The sequence below is a fragment of the Pseudopipra pipra genome, chromosome W (genome assembly GCF_036250125.1).
Source record: "Pseudopipra pipra isolate bDixPip1 chromosome W, bDixPip1.hap1, whole genome shotgun sequence".
Classification (NCBI taxonomy): Eukaryota; Metazoa; Chordata; class Aves; order Passeriformes; family Pipridae; genus Pseudopipra; species Pseudopipra pipra.
The window spans coordinates 1,032,031-1,053,007 of record NC_087580.1 but is presented as its reverse complement, the minus strand read 5'-3'; the positions used below and the strand labels follow the sequence as shown (position 1 = coordinate 1,053,007).

The 20,977-nt window shown below is 54.2% G+C and overlaps 2 long non-coding RNA genes across 2 annotated transcripts in view; one reads left to right on the top strand and one right to left on the bottom strand.

The window, feature by feature from the left end:
* The window catches only part of LOC135405816 (uncharacterized), a 147,174-nt gene that overhangs the window by 15,434 nt on the left and 110,763 nt on the right, over nt 1–20,977 (top strand). The window lies entirely within an intron of this gene.
* On the bottom strand, nt 13,212–13,843 carry LOC135405813 (uncharacterized). Its single transcript, XR_010426021.1, has 2 exons — nt 13,804–13,843; nt 13,212–13,452 (listed from the first exon to the last, which is right to left on the bottom strand). It is a non-coding gene; the product is annotated as an uncharacterized LOC135405813 (long non-coding RNA).

The following is a 20,977-nucleotide window of genomic DNA, read 5'->3' as shown; positions in this document are numbered from 1 at the left end:
GCTCCAAACTTCTCTATTATTACTGCCCTAGTGACATTATGCCAGATAAGAAAAGGAGTTGGATAAATAGATAGTTCCTTCTTTTTAATAATGGGTCCGTAGTGGGCCAGATTTCTTTTTTTTTTCCGCAGGAACCTGCCAGCAGATGAGATCAAACTGCGTGAGACCGATAAAGCTTTCAATTGCAGCAATGGGCAGAAAAGATAACTGCCCCCACAACTGCTTCTATTATCAGCTTACAAGTATCCCATGAGAAAACGAAGTAGCAACAGGACTGAAGACTTATACTGTTCTTTGGCATGCATTTGTATTTTTATCTTAATAACTTTATAATATGCATATTTGTATGTATTTTTATCTCAGAAAGTTTGCAATATGTAGAAGTTTACCACAAACATTGTGTTTGTGTCTCCTCTACTCCCAAAATTGCTTGTATTATCAACTTATTAATAATTGTTGACTTATTTGTGTTTTTATCATGAACAACTCGCTGGTGAGATTGTGTAAGACAAGCCATTTTATGTACTGCTAGTTTAGTTTTTGCCAAGTTTGTTTTGTCTTTTTGTTGGGGGGCAGGTTAGCTTGGGAGAAGCTTTTGGATGTGTGTAGTTCTGTCTCAATCAACTGAGAATCAAAAAACTCAATCAAATTTAGCCTGGGAGTTAGTACAAGAATTTATGCATATTTGGAATCATACAAATATGTATTATATGCATCAACCTCCTGCCTTGAAAGGCATTGAATTTCATAGTTGGTTAAATTTAACAAATAGAACTAAATTTAAGCCCAGAGAGAACATAAGAAAGCCTTTTACCAGCTCCCAAGTAACTCAATGTTTTTTGATGTATAATTGCAAGTATTTGTGTATGTTTGTAACCTTATTAACGTTAAGAACTTTGATTGTAGCTATTGAGATCCTATTACATCTCCTGTGACTACTCACAGGGTGGAGAGAGTAGCTAATGCAAATTAGCTTACTATGTTTTTATAAAGGTTTTTGGTGGTTTTTTTTGAGGGGAGGGAATTGCAGTGCATTGGAGCTATCTCTTCCTTCACACTTCTCTCTTTCTGTCCACTATATGAAAAGCACCGCCCACAAAGAAGACTCACAGAGAACAATGAAAGAAGAAAAATTATTGAATGCATAAATCACAGGGAGGTGTCAGAGACTGAAAAGGTTAATGATTTATGCATTCTAGGAGACTTTTGCAGGCTTTTGACCTCTGATGGGCAGTTGGGCCCATCCCTCCCTCCAATGCTGAAGGTGTCAAGCCCTGATAAAGGCAGGACCTCTGATGGCCCATCAAAGCCCACCCCCCCCTCTGCTAATCTTGAAAGGCAGGAACCAGGCCAGACACAAAAAAACTCTGTGCAGGCCCAGGGAGAGGTTGGAGGCTCGAGGTATGGCCCGTGACACCAACCATGGATATAATAACTCATAACTTCTTGGCGTGTGGGGACTTCCCTCCTTCTCTCTCCTACGCATTTTCTCCCCCCCCAAAGGTTATCTCTGTGTCATATTGTTATATGACAACACCCAAAATGCTGGCATACCTGTTGATACAAAATTGTTAAAATAAACCCTACCTATATATGTTTTCAGACACTGATTATTCAGTGTCATTTCACTCTAATCCACCCCAAGGGAATTATTGATAAGAACCTGGGTTACCCCCCCTCCCCTTTATCTGGGGCGGGTCGTAACAGTCCCCATGGGGGCGGCTGGAAAGGGCCCAGGAAGGAACTGCTGCCCCAGCGCAGGCTGTGGCAGTGGGGAGTGTGCAGGGGGAGGAGGCTGGGCCAGAGCAGGGCTGGGCAAGAACGGCCAAGCCGCGGGTGGGTTCTCCCCCGGCCCCCAGGGCCCAGCCCCTGATGGGAGGGCCTTGGGAAGGGCCTGGGGCGACTGCAGGAACCTCTGAGGCAGCCCAAGGGCCGTGCTTTTGGCAGGTGGGTTGACAGGCCCAGCTCTCTGCAAGAGAAGTTGAGGGCTCTGAGGCAGAGAGGGGATCAGAGCCGGGTACAGGCTTGGGAATTGCCGGGAGGGGAAAGGGATGTCTAAGAACAAGTCCCTCAGGAGAGGGAAGCAGAGAGGCTGAGTTTTGACCCCAGCACTAGGGTGTGCAGGGCAGAGCAGAGAATATGCTCACATAAGATACTTGTGCGTCCGTCTTTGCAGTTCTGACAGGCACTTCTTGTCACAGCCTGTCCTCTCCATTCCAGAATAGGCCCTGGCAACCAAAGAACCAACACCCCACACCATAGTGCAGACCAACCCATGTGCTTTGGGCCCTTTTGTTGTCCTATCCATTCTGGCCTATCCTCTCCATTCTGGAATGGCCTCTGGAAACCAAAGAACCAAGCCCCCACCATGTGACAGTTCAACCCCATCCATATGTCAAGGGCTCCTTTGTGATGTCACAGCCTGTCCTCTCCATTCTGGAATGGGCCCTGACAACCAAAAAACCAATGCCCTTGTGGGGGGGAAAAAACAGTTTTCCCTCTAAAGTTAAAAAATGGTAACCCCCAGGGGGTGGTGACCCTTAGGATTAAACCAATGAGCACTTCTGCAAAATATAAACATATCACCCAGACCAGAAAAGAAGGTTAGCTGTAGTTGTTGTTGTTGAAGTAGCCATATTCTGAGGCCACAAGGAGAAGGGGCAGTAGCCCCGTTGGGGGCTATGGCCACCCCCCCAGCCCCTGGCTGGGGGGCTACGGGGACTTGGAACAGTGTTAGACTGCGCTAAGTATCTGTAGCTGAGAGCTGGGAGGTTTTTTCCCTCCACCGTGAGCAGCAGAAGCAGCGGCAGAGCAGTACTGACAGGAGAAACGGTGGCAGAGAGCCAGAAGAAAAGAACTGAAGAAGCAGCAAACCAAGCACGCAGCTAATCAGAGAGACACAGAGTTGTCTGAAGAGAGAGAAAGTTTGGGTAAGAACTAAAACAAACTCCCCAAACCCCTCTGAGACCTCCTAGGAAGGAGGAGGAGATGGACTCTTGAGAAGAGTCTTGGAGTGCTACAGCATCAAAAAGAGAGGAGCTGAGAAGCTCAAGGCATCCCGAAGCTGGACCGGGACAGCCAGAAGGAATGTCGAGGGGGAGACCTTGGCCCCCGGATTGCTGCTGCCAGGCTGGCAGCCTGAGACAGAGCACAGGAGCTCTGATAGAACTCTTGAGGCAAAGGTTTTCAACTGAAAGCTGCCCGAGACGTTCTGACTCAGGGGTGAATCCCCTGAGGAAGGGACCTTCATGGGATGTCTTACACCCCATGATATGACGTGGTGAGGCGAGCCTTGTCCCTGCTACGCAGCCCACAGAAGAGAAAGACCCTCGCTTGGAGTCGAAGGGCCGAGAAGGGCTTGGAGACCCCCCTTGTGTGTACTGGCAGAGATCCAGTTCCAGCTGCTGCATGGAAGAAGAGAGCCTGCTGCCCTAGAGACGCTGCTGCTCTGAGAGTGGAAAGGATCTCTTCCTTCTTCCCTCCTGGACTTTTCTTTGGAGGAAGAAAAGATTTGATCCATTGGAAATACTCCTTTATCATGGTAGAGATAGTTGAGATTGTGTCTCTAATGTATTATAATATTTATCTGTACAGTCAATGTAATATAATCCTTTCGCCCCATTTTGAGTCTCATGTGTTGTCTGGAAAACCCATCTCACACTGGGCTGAGATGTGGGAGGGGGGCTTGAACTCAAGAATTGGATTTTGGGCCTCTCAAACCATTACAGCCCTACAACCCCAAAGTGAAGCCCCACCCATGTGCCATGGGCCCCATTGTGATGTCATGGCCTATCCCCTCCATTCCACAATGGCTGCTGGAAACCAAAACACCAATGTCTCACAGCCCCTAGTGCAGCCCAACCCCTGTGCCATGGGCCCCTTTGTGGTGTCATGGCCTGTCCTCTCCATTCTGGAATTGCCCCTGGAAACCAAAGAACCAACACCTCACACCCCCACAGTGCAGCCCCACCTGTCTGCCGCGGGACTCTTTGGGATGTCACGGCCTTTCCCCCAGGAAAGAAAGCCTGGAACCTTCGGGTTTCACATGCAGTTGGGGGGCCACCCTGGGCACTCCATGGGCAGCAAGATCTTTCTGTCCTGGCACTTTTTGTCTGGCAGGAATCTCCAGCTGTGTTCAATTTGGGCAGTCAGACTGGCAATTTCAGCTCAGGGCTCCTGCAAGTGAACGACAGCCCTTCCCTCCAGGAAAGAAACCCCTTACCCTCGGTCTCTTCTCCTGTTCCTTAAAACACAACCTGCAGGGGAGCTTTCTGGGATCTCTTCCCTCGGGAATTGGGAAGATAGACCCACTCCCATGTTTAACACCTCAGGCAAAACCACTCTTTGAACACCTTTCCCAACCCTCTCCAACCTTTCCCAAAGCCCAGATTTTACAGGCGTCCTGTAATTATGGCCCAATCTCTCCCAAGCCCACAAACCATGACAGAAACCTCTCAGCCTCACGCTGCGTCCTTCCCATCGGTGTGCCTTATGTGCAGGCAAAAGGCCTTAAAATCAAGGACCCAAAATTCATGGCCTGTTCTTTTTCCCAGAAAAGAAGGCGTGGTGAACTCTCCAGACCAGGGAATTGGAAGATCTCCCCAAAACTCCTTTGGTACACGCTGCAGGGCCAACGATTCCTCTGCTCTGCCCTGTCGGCGCTGCTTTGTCTCATCTGGGTCCCCAGAAACTGTCAGCGAAAGCCGGGGAATAAAATCTCTGAGCAGTTGGTTGGGTTCCAGAGGTGACCCTGCTTCATTCAGCACTCAAGGGACAAAGGAATTGCTCTCTAACACCTGGACATCAGTTCTCAAAACTTTTAACTATTTCTACATGTTAGCAGACAAATGAATTCCTGTCCATTGGCTTCCCAGTTCTCTGCGGGAATTCTTCTTCTCTCTTCTCTTGGCTCTTGCTTTCTCACTTTGCATGATACTTAGTCCACAATTTTTGTCCTTTTCTTGTCTTTTCCCTGGATAGAGAGAGCCTCAGTAACTGTCTGTGTTAGTTTTGTCTTTGTCTCTGGTTTCTCTAAGGGTCTTTGTGGTTTAGAAATTCTGCCTTCTTGGTGTCCAGGTCTCAAAAATAGATTTCTCTGCCAGGTCTCTGACCACTGAAGTATGGTAGGCCTTAAACTTTTACTTTGTTTTTCTAACAAATGGCTATGGCCCAGAACTTGCCCATCATCCATTGTCTATTGCCCCCATTCAATCTCCTGCCAGCAGTTTCTCCCCACTGCTGAGTGGGCTCCTTTGTCAAGCACTAGAACTTGTTGGGTAACAGGCCCAGTCCTGTTGCCTATTTTTCGTGGGGATGTGCAGGAGGACATTGAGTCTTCCATGAGCAAATTGGCAGAGGACCCCAAGTTGGCTTGCAGTGTGGATGTGCTGGAGGGCAGGAAGGCTGTGCAGAGGGACCTGGACAGGCTGGACCTCTGGACCGAGCCCGTGGGCATGAGGTTCAAGAGTGCCTTTGAGGCCTTTGGGGCCTCTGGCCACAAGAATCCCCTGCAGCTCCAGGCCGGGGGCAGAGGAGCTGCAAAGGGTCCCCGTGGGAGAGGCCCTGGGGGTGCTGGTGGACAGAGGCTGAACCTGAGCCAGCGGGTGCCCGGGTGGGCAAGAAGGCCAAGGGCAGGCTGGCCTGGATCAGAAAGAGTGTGGCAGCAGGAGCAGGGCAGTGATGCTTCTGCTGGACTGGGCACTGGTGAGGCCACCCCTGGAATGCTGTGTCCAGCTCTGGGCCCCTCAATTCAGGGAGAACCTTGAGGGGCTGGAGTGGGTGGAGAGCAGGGCAATGGAGCTGGGCAAGGGTCTGCAGTGCATGTCCTGTGAGGAGCAGCTGAGGGAGCTGGGCTTCTCCAACCTGGAGAAGAGGAGGCTCGGGGCTGACCTTCTCCCTGTCCACAACTTCCTGACAGGAGGCTGGAGCCAGGTGGGGGTCAGCCCCTTCTCCAAGGCAACAGGCGACAGGACAAGAGGACACGAGGACCTGCCTGTCAGGGGCTGTTTGTCAGGGATAGGAGCAGGACTTTTTGGAGAGAAACAGGGATTAGGTATTGAAATGGGCTGCCCAGGGAGGTGGTGGAGTCAGCGTCCCTGGAGGTGTTTAAGCAAAGACTGGCCATGGCACTGAGTGCCGTGGTCTGCTTGACGTGCTGGGGATGGGGCGTAGGCTGGACGCCGGTTGATCTCCCAAGTCTCTGCCAACCTCAGGGACTCTGGGCTTCTCTGCCACCCCAGCCTTTGGGGACAGCGTGCTGGTGGCTCAGAGGCTCTGTCCTTGCCTTGCCTTGCCCATCTCCTGGCTGCCAGGCAAGGGCCTTGTGACATCACAGCCTCTGTGGAACAGCGCGATGGCTGAAAACTGTCAGTGCTGCGTCCCCGTGCCCAGAGCCTGGGCAGAAGTCGTCTGGCAGGGACGGGCAGAGACTGTGCAGAGGTGTCAGCTCGTCCCGCAGCAGCACGATGCCCAGCCAGGGCATCTCCTGGCTCCTCAGGCTCTCGGTGCTCCTGCTCTTGCCTGGCCCACTCGAGCCTTGCAGCCGTGCCACAGGTGCCATTGCTGAGAACCGGGGTTTTCCTTGGATGGCCCCTTGCCAGAAAAGGCAGGAGAGGCTGGAGAGAGGGGAAGGAGGGGGGTCAGGCCGCTGGGATGGTGCCGGCGGGCCGTGAGCCCGAAGCCAGCAAGGCCTTGGGCCCACACGGTGTCAGGGGAGGACTGAGAGCCCCCAGGGAGGAGGAAAGCTGGGCAGGCCCCAAGGCTGCTGGGCCTCTTCCTTGCCAGCCCTTTGGCCAAGGCCCCGAGGCAGAGGTGGGGCTCAGCCCCTGCACAGCAATGGGGCACAGGCTGAGCCCCAGGGACACCAGAGCCAGGCGGCCTGAGCTCTTCTTCCTGCAGCGTCTGCCTGGGGCAGCCCAGCCAGGCCTGAGTCTCTGCAGGAGAGGCCAAGCCCAGCCAGAGAGGGCTCAGCCCTCTGAGGCTGCACTCACTGCAAAGGGAACAAAACATTGGCCCAGAGGACATCCTGCCCCCAAATGGAGAACTGGAAAGGTCAAGAAGAATAGTCATCCCCCTCAATTAGCCAAGAAATGTTTAGACCTCTTTCCTAAAAGCATCCAGGACTCGGGTCACCCAGTTTTCTCTCTGACAAGGCTTTGCAGGGGCTGCTTGGGAAAGGGAAGCCCTGGGGCCCCAGTGCAGATGGGTGGGGCTGCACTCTGGGGGGGTCGGCCTTTGGCTCTTGGCTTCCAGGGGCCACCAGGAGTCAGTGAGCCGGGCTGGGGACGAGGGGTAGGACTGGCTGGGATTGCCTCTGGGGCCTGGCCCGGAAAATGGAAGTGTCCCCATGGGGGCAGCTGGAAAGGGCCCAGGAAGGAACTGCTGCCCCAGTGCAGGCTGTGGCAGTGGGGAGTGTGCAGGGGGAGGAGGCTGGGCCAGAGCAGGGCTGGGCAAGAACGGCCAAGCCGCGGGTGGGTTCTCCCCTGGCCCCCAGGGCCCAGCCCCTGATGGGAGGGCCTTGGGCAGGGCCTGGGGCGACTGCAGGAACCTCCGAGGCAGCCCAAGGGCCGTGCTTTTGGCAGGTGGGTTGACAGGCCCAGCTCTCTGCAAGAGAAGTTGAGGGCTCTGAGCCAGAGAGGGGATCAGAGCCGGGTACAGGCTTCGGAATTGCCGGGTGGAGAAAGGGATGTCTAAGAACAAGTCCCTCAGGAGAGGGAAGCAGAGAGGCTGAGTTTTGACCCTAGCACTAGGGTGTGCAGGGCAGAGCAGAGAATATGCCCACATAAGATACTTGTGCGTCCGTCTTTGCAGTTCTGACAGGCACTTCTTGTCACAGCCTGTCCTCTCCATTCCAGAATAGGCCCTGGCAACCAAAGAACCAACACCCCACACCATAGTGCAGACCAACCCATGTGCTTTGGGCCCTTTTGTTGTCCTATCCATTCTGGCCTATCCTCTGCATTCTGGAATGGCCTCTGGAAACCAAAGAACCAAGCCCCCACCATGTGACAGTTCAACCCCATCCATATGTCAAGGGCTCCTTTGTGGTGTCACAGCCTGTCCTCTCCATTCTGGAATGGGCCCTGACAACCAAAAAACCAATGCCCTTGTGGGGGGGGAAGAAACAGTTTTCCCTCTAAAGTTAAAAAATGGTAACCCCCAGGGGGTGGTGACCCTTAGGATTAAACCAATGAGCACTTCTGCAAAATATAAACATATCACCCAGACCAGAAAAGAAGGTTAGCTGTAGTTGTTGTTGTTGAAGTAGCCATATTCTGAGGCCACAAGGAGAAGGGGCAGTAGCCCTGTTGGGGGCTATGGCCCCCACCCAGCCCCTGGCTGGGGGGCTACGGGGACTTGGAACAGTGTTAGACTGCGCTAAGTATCTGTAGCTGAGAGCTGGGAGGTTTTTTCCCTCCACCGTGAGCAGCAGAAGCAGCGGCAGAGCAGTACTGACAGGAGAAACGGTGGCAGAGAGCCAGAAGATAAGAACTGAAGAAGCAGCAAACCAAGCACGCAGCTAATCAGAGAGACACAGAGTTGTCTGAAGAGAGAGAAAGTTTGGGTAAGAACTAAAACAAACACCCCAAACCCCTCTGAGACCTCCTAGGAAGGAGGAAGAGATGGACTCTTACTTGAGAATAGTCTTGGAGTGCTACAGCATTGAAAAGAGAGGAGCTGAGAAGCTCAAGGCATCCCGAAGCTGGACCGGGACAGCCAGAAGGAATGCGGAGGGGTGACCTTGGCCCCCGGATTGCTGCTGCCAGGCTGGCAGCCTGAGACAGAGCACAGGAGCTCTGATAGAACTCTTGAGGCAAAGGTTTTCAACTGAAAGCTGCCCGAGACGTTCTGACTCAGGGGTGAATGCCCTGAGGAAGGGACCTTCATGGGATGTCTTACACCCCATGATATGACGTGGTGAGGCGAGCCTTGTCCCTGCTACGCAGCCCACAGAAGAGAAAGACCCTCGCTTGGAGTCGAAGGGCCAAGAGGGGCTTGGAGACCCCCCTCGTGTGTACTGGCAGAGATCCAGCTACAGCTGCTGCATGGAAGAAGAGAGCCTGCTGCCCTAGAGACACTGCTGCTCTGAGAGTGGAAAGGATCTCTTCCTTCTTCCCTCCTGGACTTTTCTTTGGAGGAAGAAGAGATTTGATCCATTGTAAATACTCTTTTATCATGGTAGACATAGTTGAGATTGTGTCTCTAATGTATTATAATATTTATCTGTATAGTCATTGTAATATAATCCTTTCCCCCCATTTTGAGTCTCGTGTGTTGTCTGGAAAACCCATCTCACACTGGGCTGAGATGTGGGAGGGGGGCTTGAACTCAAGAATTGGATTTTGGGCCTCTCAAACCATTACAGCCCTACAACCCCAAAGTGAAGCCCCACCCATGTGCCATGGGCCCCATTGTGATGTCATGGCCTGTCCTCTCCATTCTGGAATAGCCCCTGGAAACCAAAGAACCAACACCTCACACCCCCACAGTGCAGCCCCACCTGTCTGCCACAGGACTCTTTGGGATGTCACGGCCTTTCCCCCAGGAAAGAAAGCCTGGAACCTTCGGGTTTCACATGCAGTTGGGGGCCACCCTGGGCACTCCATGGGCAGCAAGATCTTTCTGTCCTGGCACTTTTTGTCTGGCAGGAATCTTCAGCTGTGTTCAGTTTGGGCAGTCAGACTGGCAATTTCAGCACAGGGCTCCTGCAAGGGAACGACAGCCCTGCCCTCCAGGAAAGAAACCCCTTACCCTCGGTCTCTTCTCCTGTTCCCTAAAACACAACCTGCAGGGGAGCTTTCTGGGATCTCTTCTCTTGGGAATTGGGAAGATAGACCCACTCCCATGTTTAACACCTCAGGCAAAACCACACTTTCAACACCTTTCCCAACCCTCCCCAACCTTTCCCAAAGCCCAGATTTTACAGGCGTCCTGTAATTATGGCCCAATCTCACCCAAGCCCACAAACCATGACAGAAACCTCTCAGCCTCACGCTGCGTCCTTCCCATCGGTGTGCCTTATGTGCAGGCAAAAGGCCTTAAAATCAAGGACCCAAAATTCATGGCCTGTTCTTTTTCCCAGAAAAGAAGGCGTGGTGAACTCTTCAGACCAGGGAACTGGAAGATCTCCCCAAAACTCCTTTGGTACACGCTGCAGGGCCAACGATTCCTCTGCTCTGCCCTGTCGGCGCTGCTTTGTCTCATCTGGGTCCCCAGAAACTGTCAGTGAAAGCCGGGGAATAAAATCTCTGAGCAGTTGGTTGGGTTCCAGAGGTGACCCTACTTCATTCAGCACTGAAGGGACACAGCAATTGCTCTCTAACACCTGTACATCAGTTCTCAAAACTTTTAACTATTTCTACATGTTAGCAGACAAATGAATTCCTGTCCATTGGCTTACCAGTTCTCTGCAGGAATTCTTCTTCTCTCTTCTGTTGGCTCTTGATTTCTCACTTTGCATGACGCTTAGTCCACAATTTTTGTCCTTTTCTTGTCTTTCCCCTGGATAGAGAGAGCCTCAGTAATTGTCTGTGTTGGTTTTGCCTTCGTCTCTGGTTTCTCTAAGGGTCTTAGTGGTTTAGAAATTCTGCCTTCTTGGTGTCCAGGTCTCAAAAATAGATTTCTCTGCCAGGTCTCTGACCACTGAAGTATGGTAGGCCTTAAACTTTTACTTTGTTTTTCTAACAAATGGCCATGGCCCAGAACTTGTCCATCATCCATTGTCTATTGCCCAAGCGTCCGTCCTTGCCCTGCCTTGCCCATCTCCTGGCTGCCAGGCAAGGGCCTTGTGACATCACAGCCTCTGTGGAACAGCGCGGTGGCTGAAAACTGTCAGTGCTGCGTCCCCGTGCCCAGAGCCTGGGCAGAAGTCGTCTGGCAGGGACGGGCAGAGACTGTGCAGAGGTGTCAGCTCGTCCCGCAGCAGCACGATGCCCAGCCAGGGCATCTCCTGGCTCCTCAGGCTCTCGGTGCTCCTGCTCTTGCCTGGCCCACTCGAGCCTTGCAGCCGTGCCACAGGTGCCATTGCTGAGAACCGGGGTTTTCCTTGGATGGCCCCTTGCCAGAAAAGGCAGGAGAGGCTGGAGAGAGGGGAAGGAGGGGGGTCAGGCCGCTGGGATGGTGCCGGCGGGCCGTGAGCCCGAAGCCAGCAAGGCCTTGGGCCCACACGGTGTCAGGGGAGGACTGAGAGCCCCCAGGGAGGAGGAAAGCTGGGCAGGCCCCAAGGCTGCTGGGCCTCTTCCTTGCCAGCCCTTTGGCCAAGGCCCCGAGGCAGAGGTGGGGCTCAGCCCCTGCACAGCAATGGGGCACAGGCTGAGCCCCAGGGACACCAGAGCCAGGCGGCCTGAGCTCTTCTTCCTGCAGCGTCTGCCTGGGGCAGCCCAGCCAGGCCTGAGTCTCTGCAGGAGAGGCCAAGCCCAGCCAGAGAGGGCTCAGCCCTCTGAGGCTGCACTGACTGCAAAGGGAACAAAACATTGGCCCAGAGGACATCCTGCCCCCAGATGGAGAACTGGAAAGGTCAAGAATAAAAGTCATCCCCCTCAATTAGCCAAGAAATGTTTAGACCTCTTTCCTAAAAGCATCCAGGACTCGGGTCACCCAGTTTTCTCTCTGACAAGGCTTTGCAGGGGCTGCTTGGGAAAGGGAAGCCCTGGGGCCCCAGTGCAGATGGGTGGGGCTGCACTCTGGGGGGGTCGGCCTTTGGCTCTTGGCTTCCAGGGGCCACCAGGAGTCAGTGAGCCGGGCTGGGGACAAGGGGCAGGACTGGCTGGGATTGCCTCTGGGGCCTGGCCCAGAAAATGGAAGTGTCCCCATGGGGGCAGCTGGAAAGGGCCCAGGAAGGAACTGCTGCCCCAGCGCAGGCTGTGGGCCAGCTCTCTGCAAGAGAAGTTGAGGGCTCTGAGGTAGAGAGGGGATCAGAGCCGGGTACAGGCTTGGGAATTGCCGGGAGGGGAAAGGGATGTCTAAGAACAAGTCCCTCAGGAGAGGGAAGCAGAGAGGCTGTGTTTTGACCCCAGCACAAGGGTCTGCAGGGCAGAGCAGAGAATATCCCCCACGTGAGATTGTTGTGCATCCCTCCTTGCAGTTCTGACAGGCACTTCTCTTCAAAGGTCGTTCTGTGAGCATCTTCTTGTTCTTTCCAGGTGGGATGCAAGCGGTGGGGTGGGCTTTGGGCACTGGGGGGCAGAGGAGCCAGGTGAGCATTTTCCTGCCAGTCTGAATCAGATGTTAATTCTGGTGGGCTGTATCCTTGGTGAATCTAAGCACATCCCTTGGCATTTGGTTTTTTTCCGGGTGGTACACAACCTGAGAAGCATCAGCAGAATGGGAAGGAGGTCCCTGCAGTAAGAGGTCAGTGTAAAGGAAGCTGAGAGGGGAGCTTTGGTGAGAATGTTGAACTCTGAGGGCATCCCTCAGTTTGTGCCTTTGCCTCTGTGATGCTGAAAAACCCGGTCCGAAGAACTGCTCAGAGAGTTTTGGATCTTTTGAACAGCAAAGGGATTTATTGCCAACGTTGGGAGCGAGCGTGGTTTGCACCACAGAGAACTTGCTCAAAGGGTTCACACAAAATCAGAGGTTTTATACAATTTTCATATGTGATTAAATCTGATAAATCATATTCATGCGATTACATCTGTCTATACGTATTAATAATGGGCAGAGCTCAGGTGGAGCTTCTCTTGACCCTCAATGCTCCGAGGGGTTTAGGTGAGTCTGGGGTCTCTGCTCCTCTTCATCAGTTCCCAGTGTCCCCATCCTTGTCCCTCGTGTTCCCACTCCATTCCTGGTGCTCTCATTCCCAGTGTGACCATCCCATTCCTGATGTCCCCATTCCCAGTCCCTGGTGTCTCCAACCTGCTGCCAATGTCCCCGTTCCAATTCCTGGTGTCCCCATTCCCAGTTCCTGCTGTCCCCAACCTGCTCCCAATGTCTCCATTGCTATTCCTGGCATCTCCATCCCATTCCTGATGTCCCAAACCTTCCCCTGGTCTTCCCATCCTGCTCCTGGTGTCCCCATCCCTTTCCCCATTGTCTCACGGTGTCCCCATTCCCATTCCTGGTGACTCCAGCCTGCTCCCAATGTCCCCATTCCCAATCCTGGAGTTCCCATTCCCATTCCTGGTGTCCCCAACCTGCTCCCAGTGTCCCCATCCAAGCCCCCCTGTCCCCATTCCCAGTCCTGGTTCCCACAGAGGAACTGCCAGATGCCAAAGGAGGGAGCCAGGATTTATTGCCCAAAGCAGGAGATTTTCACACCCAAATTAAAGCCTCCGGAATAATTGTGGTCCTGGGTTTCACATGGGAAAAAGCAGGAAATTGATCCATCGGGAAGAGCCGCAGGGGGGCCGGGCTGGGTGGGAGCAGCAGGATGAGCTCTGCCAACAGCTCCTGCCTTTCCACAGGGAGAGGGAAGGGGCGGATCCAGCTCCGGGATCGCTCAGGCTGTGATTCCTGCTGGGATGAGAGCGGGGAAAGGAGTCACCATGTCCCTGTTCCCATCCCAGGGGATGGAGCCAGCTGTGGAGCCCAGGGAGAGTAGGAACTGCTGCGGAATCCCTCCTGATCCTGCTCCGTCCATCCCACCCCAATCCCACTCCATCCATCCCACCCCAATCCCACTCCAGAATCCAGCCCTGATCCCAGTCCACAATTCCACCTGAGCCCACTCTGGAATCCTGCCCTGAGCTGGAATCCCCTTCCAATCCCACTCCAGTCATGAGGCCCCCATTCCCCTCTGGAATCCCGGCATCCATCCTGGGATCCCTGCCCATAGTATCTGGATCCACACACGCTGCTGGGACTCACTGGTGGGTGCGGGGTCGTATCCATTCCCCTCCCTCTTCCCTATGGAAAGAAAGTGGGATCAGCACCCGTGGCACGGGATCCCCGGAATGCTGCCGGGCGGATCCGTGCCCCTTCCCGACCCCCATCCCGGGAGTTACCGGATCGGAGCTTCCAGTCACCGACTGCCACGAGGCCGATGATGATGATGATGGCAGCGATGACGGACACAGCGTCCTAGTTAGAACAGCTGGGACCGATTCCTCACTGGATGGGTGTAGCCCAAAACTGTGGATTCTCTGGTCTTCCATGCCATTTTCCCAGGACCTGTTGTCAGGAGAGGCCTGCGAGGTGGTGGGGATGTCCTGAGCACCCTCATACCCTTTTATGGACTGAGCATCCTCATATCCTTTTATGGAATTGCCCGCTCTGAGGGAAGAACTAAGCATCCTTTTATGGAATTCCCTGCTCTGAGGGGAGGACTGGGCATTCCTACTTGTACTGGAGAATATATAAACCTGGAGTTTCGTAACCTTTTTGCCACTCGTGGGATCCAGAGGAGGACTGCAGCTCACCGCTCTCAACCAGCCTGAGACCACCCCCCTCAACTGGACTGCAATCACCACTTTTGACCAGACTGCAACAGCTCTCACACCAGCAGGTATTTTTCCCCTCTCCCTTTACTTTGGACTCGGGGGGGGCCCAAGGAACAGCACTTTGTTATGCCCCAGGGTGCTGGGTTCTACATTTGGGTTTTGTGGCTTAAACCCAATTGCTTGTCTGTATAATCAGACTTATTGGGCAAGGGGGGGCCAAGGGGGTGCCAAGGGGGGCCCAAGGGGGATGGGCCAGGAAACACTAAAGGGGACCCCGGCGAGTGGGAACCCCCCGGAGCTGCAGGACCCCCGGCAGCCCTGAGAAGGGGGACCCCCAATGCAGGCAGAAGTGCCATCAGGCCAGAAAGGGGTCCCCCCTAATCCCAGAGAGCAGAGAGGGGGAACTCCTGGGAGGGCTTTTTGGGCTGAATGTTGGTGTTTTGGGGGTTTTTATGGACACAAGTTACCCGGTGAATCCTAGAGCTGGACTTGAGCAGGAGGAACCCCCAAGGCAACGCGCTAACCCTTTGTTTTCCCCCTCAGCAGGATTTCTGCTTCCCAAAGCTTGGGCGGATGGAGGAGGAGGCTGCGAGGAAGAGGAAGATGCCGCGGGCCCCCCAGGCAGGTGAGGAGGAAGTCAGTGCCCCTTTCGGTCGGTCTTTTGTGGCCGTCCTGCCGGGGTCGGAGTTGGGGGGATGTCCTTGGGCTTTCCTTTGGGCCGGAGACAAATCCCCTGCGTGTCCTTGTTGCTTCCTGCCCCAGGCCCCGAGGTGAGGCCGGAGAGCGCGGAGGACAAATCCCGGCGGCAGAGCCTGGTGGGAGAGGCCGTTTTGAAGGGCTCCCCGGCGCAGGAAGGCAACGGGGAGGAAAAGGGCCGGAGATGCCCCCGCAGGAGGGGCTCCAAAGCCAGCCCAGGGGGCTGTGAGGAGGAAAGAGCCAGCGTGTGCTGGGAAGGCAGCCGGAACTTGAGGCGGAGCTGCCAGCTGGTGGTCCCTGAGCAGCCTCTCAGCAGGGAGAAACCCTTCAGGTGTTTGGAATGTGGGAAGAGCTTCAGCAAGAGATCCAACCTCCTGAGGCACCAGCACATCCACACTGGGGAACGGCCCTACATGTGTGGGGAGTGTGGGAAGAGCTTCAGTGACAGCTCCACCCTCCGCAACCACCGTCACATCCACAGTGTGGAACGGCCCTACACGTGTGGGGAGTGTGGGAAGAGCTTCACTCGGATCTCCCACCTGCTCCGACACCAGATGATCCACAGTGGGGAAAGGCCCTACATGTGCGAAGAATGTGGGAAGAGCTTCAATCAGATCTCCACCCTACTCCGACACCAGATGATCCACAGTGGGGAAAGGCCCTACATGTGTGAGGAATGTGGGAAGAGCTTCACTCAATTCTCCACCCTGCTCCGACACCAGATGATCCACAGTGGGGAAAGGCCCTACATGTGTGAGGAATGTGGGAAGAGCTTCACTCAGAGCTCCCACCTGCTCCGACACCAGATGATCCACAGTGGGGAAGGCCCTACACGTGTGCGGAGTGTGGGAAGAGCTTCAGGGACAGCTCCAGCCTTTGCAAACACCGTTGCATCCACACCAGGGAATGGCCCTACAGGTGCTTGGAATGTGGGAAGAGCTTCAGCACAAGCACCAAGCTGCTCAGCCACCAGCACATCCACACTGGGGAACAGCCCTACACGTGTAGGGAATATGGGACAGCTCCACCCTCTACACCCACCGTCGCCTCCACATCAGGGAGAGGCCCTTCCACTGTGGGGAGTGTGGGAAGAGCTTCAGGCAGAGCTCTTCCTTGACCTCCCACCAACGGACCCACCGGTAAGAGAAGCCCCGGGTGCCCCGACTGCGGGAAGAGCTTCGGCCGCTGCTCCAACTCCATCAGCCATGGGAGGACCCGCGTTGGATGATCCACAGGGACCCCCGTTGGGCACAGACCTGGTGTGCTGGTTTAATGGTAAACCAGCAGGGGAAATGACAGCGGTGACATCACAGAGACATTGGTGACATCACATGGACAGCGGTGACATCACTGGGGGTTAATTTTGGTGTGAAAATCTCCGGCTTTGGGCAATAAATTCTGGCTCCTCCTCTGGCATCCGGCAGTTCCTCCCTGGGAACCGGGAATGGGAATGGGGACAGGGACAATGGGAATGGGGACACCTGGAATGGGAATGAGGACCGGGGGAATGGGGATGGGAACATTGGGAGAAGACTGGGAACAACAGGAATGGGAATGGAGGCTTCAGGAACTGGGAATGGGGGCACCTGGAATGGGAATGGGGACACCGGGGAGAAGGATGGAAACACTGGGAGCAGGTTAGGGACACCAGGAATGGGAACGGGGACACCAGGAACTGGAATGGAGACACCAGGAACTGGGATGGGAACACCTGGATTGGGAATGGGAATTCGTGGAATGGGAATGGGAACACCTGGAATGGGAACGGGAACACTGGGAGCAGATTGAGGACACCAGGAATTGGAATGGGGACACCAGGAGTGGGAATGGGAACACCTGGAATGGGAATAGGGAAAACAGAGGTGGGATGGGAACACCTGGAATGGGAATGGGGACAATAGGAATGGGAATGGAGACACCTGGAATGGGAATGGGAACACCAAGAACTGGGAATGGGGAAAACAGAAGTGGGATGGGAACATCAGGAATGGGAGGAGGGACAATAGGAATGGGAATGGGGACACCTAGAATGGGATGGAACACCTGGAAAGGGACTTGGAACACGTGGAATGGGAATGGGAACACCTGGACTGGGAATGAGAATGCCTGGAATGGGAATGGGGAAATCAGGAATGGGATGGGGACAATAGCAATGGGATGAGAACACCAGGAATGGGAATGAGAACACCTGGAATAGGAATGGGGACATTGGGAGCAGACTGGGAACACCTGGAATGGGAATGGAGACATCTGGAATGGGATGGGAAACTCTGGAATGGGAATAGGAACACCTGGAATGGGAATGGGGACATTGGGAATGGGAATGGGAACACCAGTAATGGGAATGGGAACATTGGGAATGGGAATGAGAACATTGGGAGCAGGTTGGGGATACCAGGAATGGAAATGGGAACACCTGGAATGGGAATGGGGACCCCTGGAATTGGAATGGGAACATTGGAAGCAGACTGGGGACACCAGGAATAGGAATGGGGACACCTGGAATGGGAATGGAGACACCTGGAATGGGAATAGGGAAAACAGAGGTGGGAGGGGAACACCAGGAATGGGAATGGGAACACAAAGAACTGGGAATGGGGAAAACAGAAGTGGGATGGGAACACCAGGAACGGGAGGAGGGACAATAGGAATGGGAATGGGGACACATAGAATGGGATGGAACACCTGGAAAGGGAATGGGAACACATGAAATGGGAATGGGAACACCTGGAATGGGAATGGGGACACCTGGAATGGGATGGGAACAACTAGAATGGGATGGGAACACCTGGAACAGGAATGCAAACCCGTGGAATGGGAATGGGAACACCCGGGCCCGGTCTGTGTCCCTGGTGAAACAGGAGGCCAGGCCCAAAAGAGTTCACTAAGAAATTTGGGCCTGCTAACAAGCTCCCAACAGCCAAGACCATCTGTGCTCGTTCTGTTCTACTGACTGGAGCAAAGCTTCAGAGAATAGTACAGGAACATGTCCTGGGCCTAGAGGGGATAAATTAGAGAGACAGCAGGATCAGGGAGACATTGGAATAGGAGGAATAGGCCGGGAGCCAGGGCTTTTTCCAAGCTTCAGTGAGCGGGTCAAGAAGAATGGAAGAGAAGGAAGGTCAAGCTGAGGAAGATGAGTTGAAGCCCCCAGAGCCATGGAGGAAGAGTGGAAGTCCCCTCAGGATTGAGGGCCAAGAGAAGCACCGCCCCAAGCCCCGCCTGAGCTCCACCTATACTCCGCCTGTTATTAATATGCAGAGATAGAGGTTGGAATCACTTGAATATGCATTTAATCCCAGCTGAAGATTGTATAAAAATGCTGATTTTGTGTGAAGCCTTGGAGCAAGTTTGTCCAGCGTGAGCTGGCTTGCTCCCAATGTTGAATAAACAAATACCTTGTTGCTTAAAGAGAAAAAAGTCTCTGAGCAGTTTCTCGGACCGATTTTTCGGATTCAGCGCCCAGTCAGTCCCAGGATGATCTCAGTCACTCCTGGTCTCTCCCAGTTGCTCCCAGTTTTCCCCATGTGATCCCACTCATTCCCAGTTGCCCCCAGAAGCTTCCAGCATGATCCCAGTTGCTCACAGCCACTTCCAGTCATCCCCAGTGCACTCCCAGTTGCTCCCAGGATGATCGCAATCACCTCCTGCATGATCCCACTCACTCCTGGTATGATCCCAGTATGACCCCAGTCACCCTCAGTGTGGTCTCAGTTGCTCCCAGTATGGGCCAAACTGCTCCCACTGTGATCCCAGTATGATCCCAGTTGCTCCCAGTTGCCCCTAGCACAGATCCAGTCACTCCAAGTATGATCCCGGTCTTCCCTCCTGACAGTCCCACTCAATCCCAGTTGCTTCTCTTGTAGATCCAGTCACTCACAGTTCCTTCCAGTTGCCCCCAACCTGGTCCTAATTCCCCTTCATGTAGTCCCAGTCACTCCCAGTATGGTCCCAGTCACCCCCACCATGGTTGCAGACACTCCCAGTATATCCCAGTAGAGCCCTCAGCATGCTCTTAGTCCTTCCCAGTCCCTCTCAGACACCCCAGTAACATTCCAGTTTCCACCAGTATGATCCCAGTGACTCCAAGGCACTCCCACTATGTCCTATGTGGCCTCCAGTTGCTCCCAGTAGCCCTCAGTGTGGTCCCAGTTGCTCCCAGTATGATCCCTCTTGCCCCAGTTCTGGTCCTGGAGGGTCCCAGTGTGCTCAGATCCTGCTCCCGGGGGGTTCTGCTGGGTCCCAGTCCCGGTCCCGGTGTATCCTGGTGTCCCATTCCATCCCAGTCCATCCCAGTCCATTCCAGTCTATCACAGTCTGTTTCAGTCTGTCCCGGTCCATCCCAGCCCATCCCAGTCCATCCCAGTCAGTCCCAATCCATCCCGGTCCATCCCAGTCCACTCCAGTCCATTCCAGTCTATCCCAGTCATTCCCAGTCCATCCCAATCCATCCCAGTCTGTCCCAGCCCATCCCAGTCCATCCCAGTCCATCCCAGCCCATCCCAGCCCATCCCAGTCCATCCCAGTCCATCCCAGTCTGTCCCAGTCCATCCCAGTCCCTTCCCAGCAGCCGCCGCCGTTTCCCGGGTCCTGCCCCCCCGCCCCCCCAAGATGCTGACGGGGGTCGGGGCTCCGTCTTTGCCTTCGTCTCCCTGGGCCTGCCTGGAATGAAGGGGCCACTGGGACACTGCGGGACCTCCTGAAACCAAAGGAACCCGGGGAGAATTTGGATACTCCTGGAGTCAAGGCACAATTGGGACACTGCAGGGCCCTATGGAAAAAAAGGAACCTTGTGACACTGCGGAATTCATGGAATCCAGGGGCCTTTGTGACAGGGGGGCCTCATGGAACCAAAGGAAGCCTGAGGTGTTTCAGAAGGTCATGGAATCAAGGGGCCACTGGGACACTGCAGGGCCTCTGGGAATTAAAGGAACACTGGGACACTGGGGCAGGACATCCCCCCTGCAATGGCACCAAGACAATGTCCCATTTGCAAAGGGGTCAGTGTTGAGCTGAGAGGGGGCCAGGACAAGGCAGGAGATGTTGGACCCCAGACTGGTTTCACCCCAGATGAAGCCCCTGATGGTGAGGGAACCCCTGGAGTCCAAGGACTGTCAGTCCATGGGTTTCTACCAGAAATGGCCAGTCCCCTTTCCCAGGGGCAGGTTCTTCCAACAGAACCCTTCTTGGGGGGTGTGTGGAGATTCCTGCCTTGGCTGGGGACCCCCCAAGGTCACTGCTGGAGGTTGAGAGCAGAGATCTCCCCACGAGCGCTGGTCTGGGGGAGTTCCATTCATCTCTAATTAAGAATTATTGCTTGTTTGCCAGTTTTTGTAGAATTGCTTCAACAATTGCTTTAGTGTAGTGCCCTGTCCTATCTTATCCTGTACTCCTGGTAGTTTTAGTGTTTCTATTGTTCACTAAATAATTCTGTTCTGTGTCATCATTTGCAAAAATAAATAATTCATTTTCTATCAATAGATCTGATTTGCCATCATTAAAGCCTGGGGCACAAATGTGGTTCAGTCACCCCTCTAGAATTGCTTTAAATTTCAACTGTTGGCACAATGCAAGGCTGAGATTGGATCCAGCAGCCCCCAGGACCCCAGAGGAAGTTGGGAGCTTAGGGGGACCACCCCCCTTTCCCAACCCCCCAGTGCCCAAAGACCCCCATGGGACCGTCCATCCCTCCAGACCACCCCCCTTTTCCACCCCTCTCCCTGTTCCTCCCACTTTTCCATGGTCCCCTCAATCCCCAGCCACCCCAAGATCAGTTTTGGGGTCCCAACCCCCACTTTTTCCCCCTCTCCCACCCCATATGCATCATTCCCCCAATCTCCACCCCCCTCATGCTCAGTTTGGGGGTCCCACCCTCCCCTTTTCCCCACTCTTCTGACCTCTCCCAC